The sequence below is a fragment of the Triturus cristatus genome, chromosome 8 (genome assembly GCF_964204655.1).
Source record: "Triturus cristatus chromosome 8, aTriCri1.1, whole genome shotgun sequence".
Classification (NCBI taxonomy): domain Eukaryota; kingdom Metazoa; phylum Chordata; class Amphibia; order Caudata; family Salamandridae; genus Triturus; species Triturus cristatus.
The window spans coordinates 180,394,520-180,410,285 of record NC_140591.1 but is presented as its reverse complement, the minus strand read 5'-3'; the positions used below and the strand labels follow the sequence as shown (position 1 = coordinate 180,410,285).

At 48.1% G+C, this 15,766-nt stretch overlaps 1 protein-coding gene across 2 annotated transcripts in view; it reads left to right on the top strand.

Moving 5' to 3' along the window:
- The window catches only part of DYRK1A (dual specificity tyrosine phosphorylation regulated kinase 1A), a 551,386-nt gene that overhangs the window by 81,834 nt on the left and 453,786 nt on the right, over nt 1-15,766 (top strand). For both annotated transcript variants that reach the window (XM_085621267.1, XM_085621268.1), the window contains exon 2: nt 7,144-7,322. The gene's annotated coding sequence lies outside the window, so the exon portion shown is untranslated. The remainder of the gene's footprint in view (nt 1-7,143; nt 7,323-15,766) is intronic.

Sequence of the window (15,766 nt, the reverse complement as noted above, 5' to 3'; positions counted from 1 at the left end):
ATACTGGTTGCATATGGCACGAGGGTGAGTGAAGGTTTAGAGTGTCAAATTTTGGGATTTCACTAAAAGGAAAAGCATTGTTAATTAAAAGGTTAAAAACCTCAACCAAGGACTTGCAGCTCGACCAGGCACCAAACTCTTTACAGGCCATTCACACACCTTTCATTCATGACCTATACAAGACCATTCACACTACCAGCCGCGGGCCCAGCCCTTTACAACACTCGCATCAACAGGTAGCACCATTCAAGGGCCCATCACTTTCATACGCCCACACAACGGACCCAGCAAGTACACTGGCTGACAGAGTGTGTGAACTGACGTTTAGCTAGCAGTGTGTGTGTAGTGACCAGCAGCAAGCCACTACTCGCACACCGCCAGCCATGCGCCAGTCCACACGCACTCTGCCAGCCATGCGCCAGTCCACACGCACTCTGCCAGCCATGCGCCAGTCCACGCACTCTGCCAGCCATGCGCCAGTCCACGCACTCTGCCAGCCATGCGCCAGTCCACGCACTCTGCCAGCCATGCGCCAGTCCACGCACTCTGCCAGCCATGCGCCAGTCCACGCACTCTGCCAGCCATGCGCCAGTCCACGCACTCTGCCAGCCATGCACCACGTCCACGCGCACGTCCAGTCAAGTGCCACACGCACGTCCACGCACACGGCCAGCCATGCACCACGGCCACGCGCACGGCCAGCCATGCGCCACGGCCAGGCGCACGGCCAGCCATGCGCCACGCCCACGGCCAGCCATGCGCCACGCCCACGCGCACGGCCAGCCATGCGCCAAGCCCACTCGTGCACCCGGCGCACGGCCAGCCATGCGCCAAGCCCACTCGCGCACCCGGCCAGCCATGCCCCAAGCCCACTCGCGCACGCGGCCAGCCATGCCCCAAGCCCACTCGCGCACGCGGCCAGCCATGCCCCAAGCCCACTCGCGCACGCGGCCAGCCATGCCCCAAGCCCACTCGCGCACGCGGCCAGCCATGCCCCAAGCCCACTCGCGCACGCGGCCAGCCATGCCCCAAGCCCACTCGCGCACGCGGCCTGCCATGCCCCAAGCCCACTCGCGCACACGGCCAGCCATGCCCCAAGTCCACTCGCGCACTCTGCCAGCCATGCGCCAGTCCACGCACTCTGCCAGCCATGCGCCACGCGCACGGCCAGCCAAGCCCCAAGTCCACTTACGCCCAATGCCAGCCATGCCCAAGTCCACGCACACCCCAGTCAAGCCCCAAGTCCAAGCAAACTGCCATCCCATTTTTTTATGTAAAAAGGAAGACCCAAACCAATTGGAAATAGATACAAAACTAGAACTATCACAACGGCTTAGCTAAATACATCACACAACTCCCAACCATAAAATCTGAACAAAAAATATACTTTTATGTGGTATACTTGGCCCCCTCTTTTTGGAATAAAAAAAAGGACCTGGGGAATGGAGTCTCCAGATCTTAATGTTTGGGGGTGGGGGGGGGGGGGCGTTTTTCTTTAAGTATGCCAATATTACTTTACATTTAAAAAAAAAAAAAATTTAATTCACTGAAACAACCAACGTTTATAGTAACGTCATAGTTGGGAATATGTCAGTACCATATCAATGTTTTGAACTAAAAGTAAATAAAACAGAAATTCACCAGGTATAGTTGGCAAAGCCAACTTAAACTTGCACACCCGCCTCCCATATTACATTACTCATTACATTTTCTATGCCATCATTTATGACATCATTGATGGCATCTCAAATGACTATCTATGTATGTAATATATTTGTATATTTTGACGAATGTCTGCCAATGGTTTCAAAGCTTGTAATTTGAAGAAAAGAAGTCTTTACTGTTGACAATTTCCTGGAATTCATAAGGCTGATTCCTTTTGAAGTATAATAAGCTTTTCTTGAGTGAAAAAAAGTTAAGTGGGTGGTTGACGCAGCTTATATAGCACAAACTTCACTCAAAGGTAGTGTCCATTCCCTCATTGCGCCTTGAAGCATCACATCCACCGGTGAGTGGTCCGATATCCCTCTGGCTTTATGTTGCGCTTCTCTAAAGAAACCTGCATGCATATATTGTGAATATGTAGTCCAGGCTGGATCCGCTGGCATGAGCTGCGGAAATGTGTGTATTGTCTTGTACTTGGGTTGTGTACTCTCCATAGATCTGTTAGGCCCATTACTTCCGCAAATGATTGAAGCAATCCCGGCCCAGGTGCCTCCTCCGGTCTTCTGCTCCTATCTATTTCCGGGGATATCACACCATTCCTGTCACCCCCAGTATCAATAGTCCCTAGGGCATTTTGAGCAGTGTTTTGTTAAGCTTTGGGAAGGTTTCTGAGTGGATCCATGGCTGTATATATAGAGAGCATATGTTAATTGTTCGGCCCTCCCACTTCCCGGTTAACGCTACATATTCGCCCTCAGTGTCTATCCAAATCTGGCCCTCCACAAAGGGGGTTGTGTTTTTGCTAAGTATCTCCGTTCTCCTGGAGCATGCGGTACCGATTCAGTGTCTGGTAGCAGTTGCCTTTTAGGTGGATCTCCTGGAGGGAGGGGGGGGGGGGGGGGGGTGTTAATCCGAGGATTACTCAGATTATTCTCCCTGCAGGGTCCTCTCAGCTCACAGAATCGTTTGTTTCTAGGGTTTCTTCTGCTTATCAATTAGCACAGTCACTCTTTCTCTCCAATTACTTCGTGGTCGGGCACAGTTCCGGCTGTCCCTGATCATGTGTGGATCTGGTGCTCATGGTGGTGTCTGTCCTAGTAGCAGATTGACTGTCCTCTTGCGCCGTTTGTTGCTTTTTGGCTCGATTAGTCTTCTCACTATGCCTTTCTGTCTTCTTTCCAGCCAGTCCCATGCTTACTCTGGTGCCGCAAAGTACCACGATTCACCTTCCTCCATTACTCTTAATTGGCTGGGAAGAGCACTGCGTACTTAATATCCTCCTCTCTTAGCGCTCTTGACTTTGTCGAAGGTCCTTCTCTGACGCTGTACCAGCAGGGTGAAGTCTGGGAAATACCGCATCGTCTCGTTTTTCATGGACCAGGTCTCCCATAGTCTGGGCTGCCTGCAGGATGGTGTCCCGGTCTTGCTGGTTTTGTATCCTTGCTTCAGCTGATTCAGGACCAGGTCCTCCAGAAAAAGTTCTATGGAGGGACCTTCAATTCCCTCCGGCACCCTGACTACTCTTACGTTATTGCGTTGGACCTGCCCTTCCTGGTCTACCAACTTCGTTTCCACTGTTTCCTGCTGCTGTTACAGCTGTTGAACCTTTTCTTCTAGTTGTCTGGTTACGACCTGCAGTTCTCCAATGTTTTTCTCTGCTGATATTCTCTGATGTTTTGTGCATATCCGCTCGGATGAGGATGACGTCTGTTAATTTTATTAATCTTATTTTCGAGGGTCTTCCACATTGCGGATCGCCTCCATTATAGCCCCTAGAGATGGCTCCTGCAGCTCCTGCTCCCCGGGTGATCTGGCTCCCTCGGTCACTAGATTCTGGGGTATCGCATACTTGTCCATTTTATTGCTCTGGGTTGCTGCCGCATCCTTGGGCTTCATTATGACTGTCACATGTGGCGGCGCCTGGTTTATTATTTTCCGACAAACGGCCGCACCTTCAAAGCCTCAAAATAGTAACTGTCTTTTAACAGCTATCCGTTGTGCCTCTGGGTATCGTACTCTCAGAGCCTTAGCGCCTCGCTGCTCCTCTTGGAGCTATGCTGGTCCGCGTCTTTCCTTGCGTCTGCTTGCTAGTAGGCCCCCAGCGCCGCGGACCGAGTTATTCTATGCGCTTTCCCTTTCAGCTTACTAAAATCTTTTATCCCACTCTGGTGTGCAGTGCCATGCTTTCTTCTCAGCTGCTACAGGGCCTGAGTGTCCTGATTACGTCAACTCAGGCCTACCTACCTTCCGATGTCATGTAGGCCCGACCGAGATGTTCCCAGCCTGGGCAGAGCCTCTTACTCCCTTCCGATGCTGATGACCGGGCGGACGATCCGCTTACCAGTCCCTCTTCTGTGCCTCCCCAGATGGCGGAAAAGGGGGGGGGAGGGGAGGGAGACGGGGACTCTCTGTTCTGCTCCAGTCTCGCCCAGGGCTTTGGAGCGTTAGTCGTGGGTTGTTCGGGGTCTCTCCCCGCACTTCAGGTCCCGACCTTCACAGCGCTGTATCTCTTCGGCCGGCCCGTCTGCGCTCGCATGTCCTTCGATCTTCGCCGCTCGGTGTCGCAGTCGTTGTGCGGTTGCTGAGCCAGATAGTGCTCTAGGTTGGTTGCTTTCTGGTAGGGTTTCTGCATGGGTTACAGGCGGATAAACTGCCGAGTTTTAATTGGCTACTCAGAGAATGGCATGGAGCTTGAGTCTTACGCGGCCATCTTGGCTGGCGCCAACCAACCAACCTCTATAGTGTTTTTAAAGAAGGAAAAAAGAAAGAACCGATCGTTGCAAGTGACAGCGCACATGTGCTGCCTTCAGGCTCAACAGTTAGAGCCCTAATCATACCCGACAAGCTCATCCTAGGAGGCCCATCCTTCATGTTAGCCTCTACCAATCGATCCTCCCCTGTGTGTGTTGCAATAATTGCAAATGCAGAACCCTGACCGGAGAAAGTTACATGCACTTTTTTATTTATTTATGTATGATTTGCTAAACCTTTCGCAGTTAAATTGGGGTACATAAATGTAAGAGAAAAAAGGACATGTAACACTAACAAGTGTTTTTATATATGAAAATTCACATTTGTTATACATTTTCAGTGCTGAATGTCCCAAATGAAAAAAGGTGAAACCTATGAGTATCGATTGTGACCTTTGTGATATAAGAACAAGGTTTCAATGTTACAGAAACGAACATTCAGTGGATACACAATAAATGTTATCAGCCTCCTAGTATAATAGTAGGGACTGGGAATTGGTTTGCTTCAAGTTGTTGACGACGTTTCGACCCAGCTAACAATGTGGGGTCTCATCAGGACCTATCCATTTAGGGACACCTGAAAGATGATAATTAATGTATCAATGAAAAGCATTGTAGGGTAGGACAATTTCTCCCTGAATTTCTGAACACTGTGTCATACCTGTGGATGACTGACAGTTAGTGTGGTGAACACCTGTGGGAGTGAGGGGTAGTCAAGGATACACACATAGGGCCCGGCCAGGCACTGTGTGGAAAAAATAAAAATGAAGGGATAAATTACATTGGGATTGTATATCACAAGAATATGCCATTTACTAGCGTAAGGGCATGTGTCACTTACTCTATGGAGGGGAGTTTCTGTTACAACATTGAAACCTTGTTCTTGTATCACAAAAGTCACAATCGATACTCGTAGGTTTCACCTTTTTCACTGAGCACCTCATAAGGATATTCCGGCTAGTATTTGAATGTTTCAGACTCTATCCTGGATATCTGTGAGACGGACTATGGGGCTACTGAGCCTGCATCCTGCTGGTAAAACATGCCCTGTGGCATAAGCGAGCTCTGCAAGCGGACCTCAATTCCCTATGTGTGCAGCATCAGGGGAATCCCTCCCACCTGGTCTAGATTTCTGAGGGAACTGCAAAAGACCTGTGGAGGTGGCTGATGAACTGCAGTTGAGTCCGCTGCAGACCTCTCTCTCCCCTCCCAGAACTGACTTTGGTGACCGATGCATCACTCCTGCGTTTTGGCGGTCATCTGGTAGAGGTGGAGATCAGAGGACTCTGGTCTTTTGTCGAGTCTTGATTCAACTTTAACTTGTTGGAGTCAACAGCGATTCGCCTGGCATTGAAAAACCTTTATTCCTTCCATCAAGGGTTCATGAGCAACACCACCACCATGTGGTATTGCAAAACCACTGCCATGTGGTATTGCAACAAATAGGACGGGGTGTGGGTTGTGGACTCTGTAGAGAGGCTTTGGGTGTCTGGACAAAGCTAAAACATCAGGACAAATTGCTGGTGTTTCAGCATCTTGCGGACTCTCTGAACACAGGAGTGCGGACGATCTCTGGTGTCAATGCCTAGTGGATCACGAATGGTGGTGGTGCAAGGTCTCTTTTGAGATCCAGGAGAACCTTGGTTAGATTTATTTGCCACCGCTGACAACGCGCAATGTCAGAACTTCCACGTGTTGACGTTTTCTAGGATACTTGTGCTCGGAGACGCATTTTGGTCTCGAGTGGAGCTTAGGCCTCCTACACCTTTCTGCTGATATCAATCCTGCCCAGATTTCTCAAGAAGATCAAATTGACTGAGGTCCAAGCTCTACCTGTAGCTCCCGATTGGATACCGAGATTATGGTATCCCAAACTCCTGTGCATGAGCATCGATCCTCCGCTTAGGCTGCCCCTTTGGGAGGATCTACCATTGCAGCAACAAGGCAGAATCATGCACCTGAATTTGCACATGCTCTGCCTTCATGCCTTCATGCATGCATTCATGCATTGTGGCAAGGTGTAAATTGTTCCTTCGTTAGTTAGGCAAGGCTTTTTTTGGTCGAGCCTGAGCAGCGCATGTGCTGCTCTGCGAGTCATGCTGTATAGCCATATGTATCTGAAGCCCCTCCCACACTCTGCCCATATTTGTCATTGGCTTGTGTCATTGTCCTTCTTAAATGATGGCTTGTGATTTGTTATTAGGCTTGTTGGTCCCTTCTTAGCACCCCCTGGTCTTCATTTGTTACCTCCCATGAGGACTGGCCCTTTTTCTTTGGTTGTCACACGGTACGTTGTCTTTAGTCTGTAAACACTACTTTCTCTTACTGCAGGAGGGTCTCTTCTGCGCAGTTCTGACCACTGGCTTTTTTATGTAACTTGTAGCAAACTTGGAGCTCTTCAGGGGCCATGGGAAACAGAAGAGGACAACTCAGTGATGCCTTCAAGCATTGGGAATACAATGGGTCCCGTATTTATGAAAGTTTAAGCTATTAGCGTTGTGAATGACAATGCCTTTTATGTTTTAAAAACCAAAACTTAAAAGGTATTGTCTTTTACGATGCCAATAGCTCAAACTCGCGTAAACGCGAGACCTATTGCATTGCAGATGCTTGTTCTTTTAGATTTGTAGTGCAATGTGACCATTTTCTTTATTGAATGTAACAATCTAAAAGTTGTTCAATGTGTAAAACCATTGATGTCTAAGTAAATTAATTTTGCTTTCTACAGTTTTCAGAAATAGGAGTATGTTGACCGAAGATGAGTGAACAGTTTCTCCAAGCTGGAGTTATGGGCGATGAAAAGGAAATTCTGTCTGGCAGACAAATGTGACCTCACCTCCTGTGGATCTGACAACTAAGCATCTTTTACATCTAAGATGACATCTTATTGCTTGAAAGTCCAGATAGGTATGTTTTATACTTTATTTTGTCTTCTTCTTTGAACAGGTTACTGTTCAATCTAATTTATGGCATGTTCTCAGCAAAAGCTAACTTTTCTCTTGTATGCCTTTTACATGGGGGTTTAGAAATGTGAGTACTTGACTACTCACACATCCCCATAGGTACATAAGTGGAACAAACCCACCCATATCAATAAAAACAACATCTCCACACAAGGTCAATTAAAGAGGAGACAAACATTTCTTCAACAGAACTCACAATCTAGCCTCAAATGACTTCTCTTCGCTTGAATCTGCAGCTCTTACGGGTTTGCATGAAGGTATAGGAGCCCTATGCCATCTGTCAGCATTGGTCTGTGTGCGGCAGGGGATTTACTGCTGTACCTTTAGCCACTATAGGCTGGTGGTGGTGCGTTTTATGCATGTGAGCGTGAGGGAAGGACTGTTTAACATGATCTGTTTCTGAGATTTAATGTTGTAATAAAGTTGTAGGATGTATTATTTGGGAGCATTGTTTTGTCAGCTCCATGGGTTTGGAGCTGTGTTGTTGCCTTTGCTTGTGGGAAGGTCTGCCGTCTCTTTGAGCTGTGAGTTTTGCATAGGTGTCCAGATTATTTCACAGCGGCTGCACGGAGTAGACCTGTGCAAATCAGAGAGAACCAAAATTCAGTAGATATCGCTGTATTGGAGATGTGACCCCCAAATAAGATGGAGAAAACTGGTTCAGGACGCACAACCATTGTGTGCCACAGACTATAAGTTAGTGCTTTTGTGCATATTCAGAACTCATTGTGTAGGCATGTGTGCGCATAGGCGTGTGATGCTTCTGTGTACATATCTCCGTTGGTATAACTCTATCTGGTTTGTGTACCTGGGTATCCCTATGCATGCATGTCTGTCGTCCCATATTCTTGCTGGTGCTTCTCGTGCTGTGCATGTTACTGTTTGTGTGCGCGCACAGCAGGCAGCATTGGTTACCCTTAACCTGGCCAGGCCTGGTCCTCGGCCCCCACTGGAAAGATTCTATGGAGCTTATTTTCCATGGGTGCCAGCAGCTGCTCATGTGCGTATCGTCTGTCATTTAATGGTGCCAGCTGAGGTAGACTGGTGACAACACTTACACAAATAAGCGTTGAAAGACAAGCGCGGCCGCGAAAGTTACGGTCCATCTACAGCGTTTACCGCACGGGAGCGAGCAGCGGCGGGCGCGATAATTGCAAACAGATGGCGCCACTGCCCGCTCCCGCAAGGTAAACGCCGTACATGCACAAGGGCTCATTGGAAACAGTGCAGTACGTGCACGAGTTTCCAAAAAAGTACAGTGTGATTCCAAAAGGTCACTCCAAACAGCGCTTGCGCGCTGCGTAGGCGAGACCTGAAAACTACAATTGGCTCAAGGGTCGTGAACAATATCTGGATGAAGGTTTTCAAAATTGTTGTATGTTAAATGTATTGAGACCACTCTACCTCTGGAGAACAATATAAAACATTGTATTACATATTGCCCAACAGAATGTGTATGCTAAATGCAGATTTTACCTTGCAGTGGAAGAATCATTGGATGACTTCTTTCACCGTCAAATGCTTGCTGCCATTAGAATATTGTGAATTAAATTGTTATTTAAAGATTAAGTATCCTTTTCAGTGAGTCACCTTAGCAAATCTGCCTGTTTTTCATGCCATTGTTTGTGTGTAGACCTTGTAGTGTTCTGTTTTTTTTTTGGTTTTTTTTATTAAATCAGTACTTTCCAAGTTACATGTAATTGATTTCCTCTTTAAAATCCTGTCATTGTTGGTGACTTTGTCCGATTATTCTCCTATTTCCCCGTTTGATTTTGTTGCTGTGCTCTATCTGTTTTCAGATGGCAAGTTCTTGGTATGAAATGTATCATTCGGGTGCTGCTAATTTGCACGCTTTATTACAGTGTTATGTTGCTTCTAATCAATAAGATTATTGCAGTCATTGTCATATTTTACCTAAAAATGGGAAAACTGAAAACTGTACCATGTTAAAAGGATGCGCCTTAAATGGTTAATGTCTGGTATTCAGCATCTGGGTTACTACTTTCAAGCATGTGCTAGAACACTTTCACAGAAGTCATACGCTAGCCTCTGGTGCTGGTCAACCCCAGATAAACTCTGTCCTAACATCCAACGCCAAACCTAGTTATCAATTCCACTGCTGGAGTGATTGTTTTTGTTTGCCTTGAATCCTCAGAGTCCAGCAAATATCATTCCTTGCTTCACAGTGACCCAAGCACGAACCCAAATCACAGCTCTTTCAAACTCTGTCTCAACACCCACAGACCTCTTAACCCAGCAATAGTAGGGTCCTCCATAGTCCTATGTGTCCAAACCAAACGTTTGCTTTTGACACCACCAAACCCCCCATGGTACAGCTTTGAGTATCAGGATCCTTCCTGTGCCACCATCGGTGGGGAAGGTGAAGAATTAAAAAGGGGGTAGAGGGTGTACGTGCTTCTTCCATGGACAGACGTTGTCTCTACTGAGTCCAGTATCAACCCCTGGTCTTGGAGACCCTGTCGCTGAGTTGGAGGGTAAACAAGAAGCAACCTCTGTGCTGTCTGTGTCTTAGTGTGGTTTTCTCTCTTTTCAAACACAGGTCTTTTTGCCAGCCCCCTCTAATCTCTCTTTGCTCGAAGAAGGTTGCATCTGTTTGCCTGCCTGATTACCTGTCTATTTTCTTGGGCACATTCATTATCGTAGCAAGGGTGGCACCACTTTTAGCAGGCCTTCACAGGGATCATGTTCAGAGTACTCCCATTCTCAAACTACTTTTTGGTTGCAGGATTGCTTCCCCTTACTGTCTGCATCATGTAGAAGCCAGCATTTCACAACAAGATTATCCGTGAGGAAAGTACTGTCTGGTGCAGATCCTCACTAGACTGTTATTTCGGGGTTTGCTTTATATCCCCACACTATCTCTTTGGTCATCGTTAACCTGCTATTCCAACTCCTGTGTATAATTAAATCTAAGTATTTAAAAAAAATATATATATCCCTCTTAAGGACCGATTTGAACTAAGCTACTGTAACGTCTTCACGTAGATTTTAGTAGAGCACGAGAGGTTTCAAACGTAATAATTGTGCTAAATTGTACCCAGGTTTTTATATGTTGTGAAGGTCCTTAAATCAGAACATTCGTGGAAGGCTGTGGGACATACCCGCGCCGGGATTGGTCGCAGCTCATGTAACGTACTCCATCCAAGTTATGTCCAGGGTGTTGCGCTAAGTTCCTGTGCACCGACTTGCACGAAGTGTGCTACCTTTGCCTAACCCCGGAACACGGCGAGAAAGACTGCAACGCATGCCAGTCGTTTCGGTCGAAGAAAACCCTCAGTGATCGTCCGGCTTGACATTACGAAATGTACCAGCAAAGCAGCCCTGCGCTGGACCTCTTCGAAAAAGGGTCGATCACGAAGAATTGCAAGTGTGGAAAGCCGAGATGGAGGCGGAGCACGTCTCCGTATCTGACGCGGACTCCGATGCCGAAGACCTGACATATTCCCATACCATTTCCTTTACAAAAAGAAGGCACTGGTCCATCCTCTGCCTTCGTGCCAAGGTCAAACCGAGGAAAAGGTTTCGAGCACCCCGCCTTCGGACTCTGTGCCAAAACAAAAACAACACCCTTCCCCATGCCGGTGCTGACCCAAAACCTTTGGCCTCTAAAGCTAAACACCTTCTAGTCTCCATGCCGCCGTTACGTAATGCCAAATCTTCGGAGCCAAAACATTCGACGCCGAACCCGGCATCTAAAGAAAGTACAGCGACTAAAGAGTCTCAGACCGAAAATCTGATCCAAAACAGAAGGAAATCGCTATTCATCCAGAAACTGGACACATTCATGCCAAACTCGCTGCGAAGAGGAAAATGGGCTTATCATAGGACCACCACATTCCTCTAAAGAAGAAAAATGTGGTTACTGACTCTTCTGAAATATAAGAAGACCTGCTTCTTTCACCTACACATTTCCCATCATCACCTGACCCACAGGATACAGGGGATGATGATTTAGATGAATATGCACCACAAGATGCACCACAAGATGGACCACAGGATCCTGATCCATGGCATCAGTATAATGTCCCTCTACCAGATAATGACCCTGACTTCTATCCATCTAGACCTTCTCCTCCAGATGATAACATTGGGTACATTGATCTTCTTAATAGGGCTGCCGAATATCATTGAGTAGAGCTTCATAAGGAGAGTTTAGAGGAGGATCTTGTTTATCAAATACAGAGTTCATCTCAAAGGGCTACACAAACATAACCAATGTTAAACGCCATGCTAAAACATACTGAGGATGTCTTTAAAGACCCTTTCAGAGCTTACATCATCACTCCCATGTTAGAGAAAAAATACAGAGCTGCACTTAATGACGCATTCTATATCAGAAGCCAGTTACCTTTAGACTCTTTGTTCGTTTCCAATGCTCGTAAGAGGGCTAACTCTCAAACTGGGGATGCCCGCCTCCTGATAAGGAGTCCAAATTATTGGAGGCTTAAGGAAAAAGGTAGCCTCACAAACTGCTAATAATTGGCGCTTTGCCAATGCATTATTGCAAGGTATGATAGAGATCATTATGATGAACTTGAAAAGCTCATTCAATTCCTTCCACATGAGCCTAAAGCTATAGCCAGTGACCTTATTCAAGAAGGTAAATTGATCACTAATAATCAGGTGTGTGTTAGATCAGGCAGACACAGCAGCTCGGGCAGTGAACACTAGTGTACTGCTGGGCAGACAAGCTTGGTTAAGGATTTCAGGGTTTAAGCCTGATGTTCAAGCCTCTATCATTAATCAACCGTTTGACACGCAACATCTCTTTGGCCCAGCTGTTGATGTATCTTTAGAGAAAATGAAAATAGATACAGAGGTTGCTAAGTCCATGGGGGCCTTACAGTCTCCTTTCAACAGGGGTTCCTTTTGTCGCTCATTCTATAGGGGCAGCTCCAAAAATATCTCTATAGACAATGCCTCCTCCTTTTACATGGGCAACAATCAGTCCCCCTCTTCAAGAGGTGATTTTCGAGGAGGATATAGAGGAAATATAGAGGAAATAACGGCAGGGGTAATTCAACACGCGCCTCCCCAGCAAACAAAAAAACAAGGACTTATTTCCCGTACCCTCCGATCATTCCACTCCTGTTGGGGGACACGTCTCACAATTTCTACCTATTTGAGATACGATTACCTCAGACAGATGGGTTCTACAAATGATCCAATATGGTTATTGCCTGGAACTTACAAGCACTCCACCCAATATTCCTCCACGGTCACACCTCATGTCACAAGAAAATCTCACTCTTCTAAAGCAGGAGGTTCATTCTTTATTGCAAAAGGGCGCAATAGAACCAGTCCCTTTGCAATTCCAAGGAACAGGAGTGTACTCCCTCTACTTCCTAATTCCCAAAAAGGACTGCTCTCTCAGGCCCATATTGGACCTCCGAGAACTAAATCCATACATTTAGTTGGGCCATTTTCACATGGTAACACTCCGGCAAGTGCTTCCTCTCCTTCAGCAAGGCGACTTTCTATCCACTCTGGATCTCACGGATGCTTATTTTCATATTCCAATTCACCCAGCGCATGCCAAATATCTCAGGTTTGTGTTTGCGGGCCAACATTATCAATTAAAAGTCCTACCCTTCGGAGTGACAACCGCTCCCAGGGTTTTCACAAAATGGTTGGCAGTGGTGGCAGCCCACCTGAGAAGACATGTTCACGTCTTCCCATACTTAAACGACTGGCTCATAAAGGCCAGTTCACACAACAGCTGTCTGCACCACAGAAAAAAAACCGTGCAACTCCTTCACCAACTAGGGTTCACAATAAATCGGGCCAAATCCCATCTCCAACCATCCATGTCTCAAGACTCTCTAAAAGCTATGATAGACACACGTAAAACTGTAGCCTACCCAACTATAGCCAGAATCAGAACTTTTCAGATCATAATGTCTGTTTCAGCCTAAACACTCCTTACCAGCTAGAGTGTTCATGCAGTTACTGGGAATTATGGTGTTCGAGGCATGTGGGCTGCTGAATTCATATCTGTGCATAGATCGCCGCCTAGTGTTGGGTCCGGATGTTTGCACTTTGTTGTCCTGGAAGAGTCTTCGAAGTATCCTGAGATAGGTGACTCCTCCCCTGGACCACAGTGCGCATGGGCATCCTCTCCATCCTCAGATTGTTTTTTTCTGCCATTGGGTTCGGATGTGCTTATCTTGACTCAAGTTAGGAAAATTTAGTTTTCAGGCCAAAAGGCCTTTAGTTTTCGTCGGTACTGTTCCCGATCGGTATCGACAGTTTACTGGCTAGTTTAGCGACTTTAACAACTTTTTCGGATCCATTATATCCGACCATCGACCCTACATCGACGATGGAATCGAGGACTCCATTCAAGCTGTGTCCTGTTTGCCACGCGAAATATCCACATATCGACGTCCACCCGGTGTGCAACAAATGCCTCTCACCGGATCACGACGAATCGAAATGTATGGCCTGTGCCCGATTCAGATCCAAGAAGACTCTCCGGAATCGACGAGCCGCGAGACTTGAAGCGCAGCAAGCGGCACCGGCCCCGACCAACATCTTCAGCACCGAGGACGAAGATGTTGAAAGCGTGGAAGACGTAGATGAAGAGCTTTTTCACAGGGAAAAAGCCGACGATGAGGTAGGAGACTACGATGAGGCCTTAGGAGCCGAAGAAGGTAGCTCTGGTGACGAGCAGGGCCTACCCGTCCAAACAGAGGATATCCCAGAGCGTCAGTCTACGGCTCCGGTCGAGGGATCGCCTTCGGGCCTAACCCAAGATCAATCCCGCAGTTCTTCGGCCCCGCCCTCTGGCCCGGCCTCGGACATCCAGCGAGAGCCATTATTACCCAAAAAGACTGGTTTCCCTTCCACGAATCCGAAACCAATCGTCGCACCGGTTCAACAGAAACCGAAAGTGAAACTGACACTGGTCGGCTCGAGGACCACCACACCTTCGACGCCAGCCAAAACCGTCGGCTCCGACCGCACCAAAAGGGACTTCGGTGCCGAACTCGCTGCAGCCGACGTCGGCGCCGACCCAAAGAGAAAGGCCATCGGTACCGCCAAAGCGCCTCTGCCCCCGGCACTGAAACAATCTGCGCCGACCACCAAGGCTAAAATGGCCGCTGCATCGCAATCCACCTCGATAGCAGCGACTACGGTCCAATCCTCGACGCCGTCGACAGCTACTACCTCTCCTCGACTCGATGACCCTGTGGCTCCAAAGAAGTCCACACCTACCTCTACGGAACCACTCGGCGCCAAAGAACAGTCGGCGTTCCAGGTGCGATAAGTTGCAGCGTCCTTGCAACGCATCAGAGAAAAGGCAGCCCTCCAGGCCACGTCGGGCTCCGAGCCGAAAAAGGCTCAAAAGGCACCTTCGGCACCGACCAACATCACCTTTGGCTTGCCGCCATCCACGGCGCCGAAACTGTTCGAGATCAGAACACGTGTCACCCAGACAAGGTCCCCATCTACTGCGCACTCTCCTACTGGGACATCACCGTCCCACTTCATCGACGCCGACACCGGCAGGCTCATGCTCCGAAAGCGGAAGATCACTTCCGAGCAGGCTTTGGACTCTTACAGGATCCCGCTAAAGCAAAAACTGCCGGCGGAATCGGAACCAGTTTTTTATGAACGCCTCCACACCTCTTACCCAGATCCACAGTCCTTCTCTCCGACGCACTCCGACACGGACGCATTAGAGGACTACATGGGTGACGACACCACCTACCCCAGGGATATGGACCCTGAAGGCCAGCAGGACCCTGATCAAGTTTGGGATGACCCTGTAGACCCAGGTGCCGCTCTGGATACACAGGACACGCAGCTTTATGGCACAAAGACGTCTCCCACAGAGGACACTGCTGCTTTCAACGCCCTCATTGAACGTGCCGCAGCCAATCATAGAGTGCAACTCCACTCAGACACAATCGAGGACGATTTCTTGGTGGACACTTTCGCATCCTCAGAGAGGACTGTAAAGACTCTGCCCATGTTGAAAGGTGTCCTCAAGCCAGGAAAGGCCATTTTCAAAGAAACCACCAGGGCACGGGTAATAAACCCCAGGATCGAGAAAAAATACAAGCCCACACCTGGGGACCCTACGTACATTAGAGGCCAGTTACCTCTGGACTCCATCGTAGTTGCTAATGCTCGCAAACTGGCACACTCGCAGACAACTGGTGATGCTCCTCCCCCGGACAAAGAGTCCAAGGTGCTAGAGACTTCCGGCAAAAGGATTGCAGCCCAGGCGGCAAACATATGGCGCATTGCCAATACACAGGCGCTCCTAGCTCGCTACGATCGCTCACACTATGACACGTTGGAGACCCTACTCCAACATCTACCAGACGAGTACAAAGAGGCAGCGGAGCTCCTCATCAG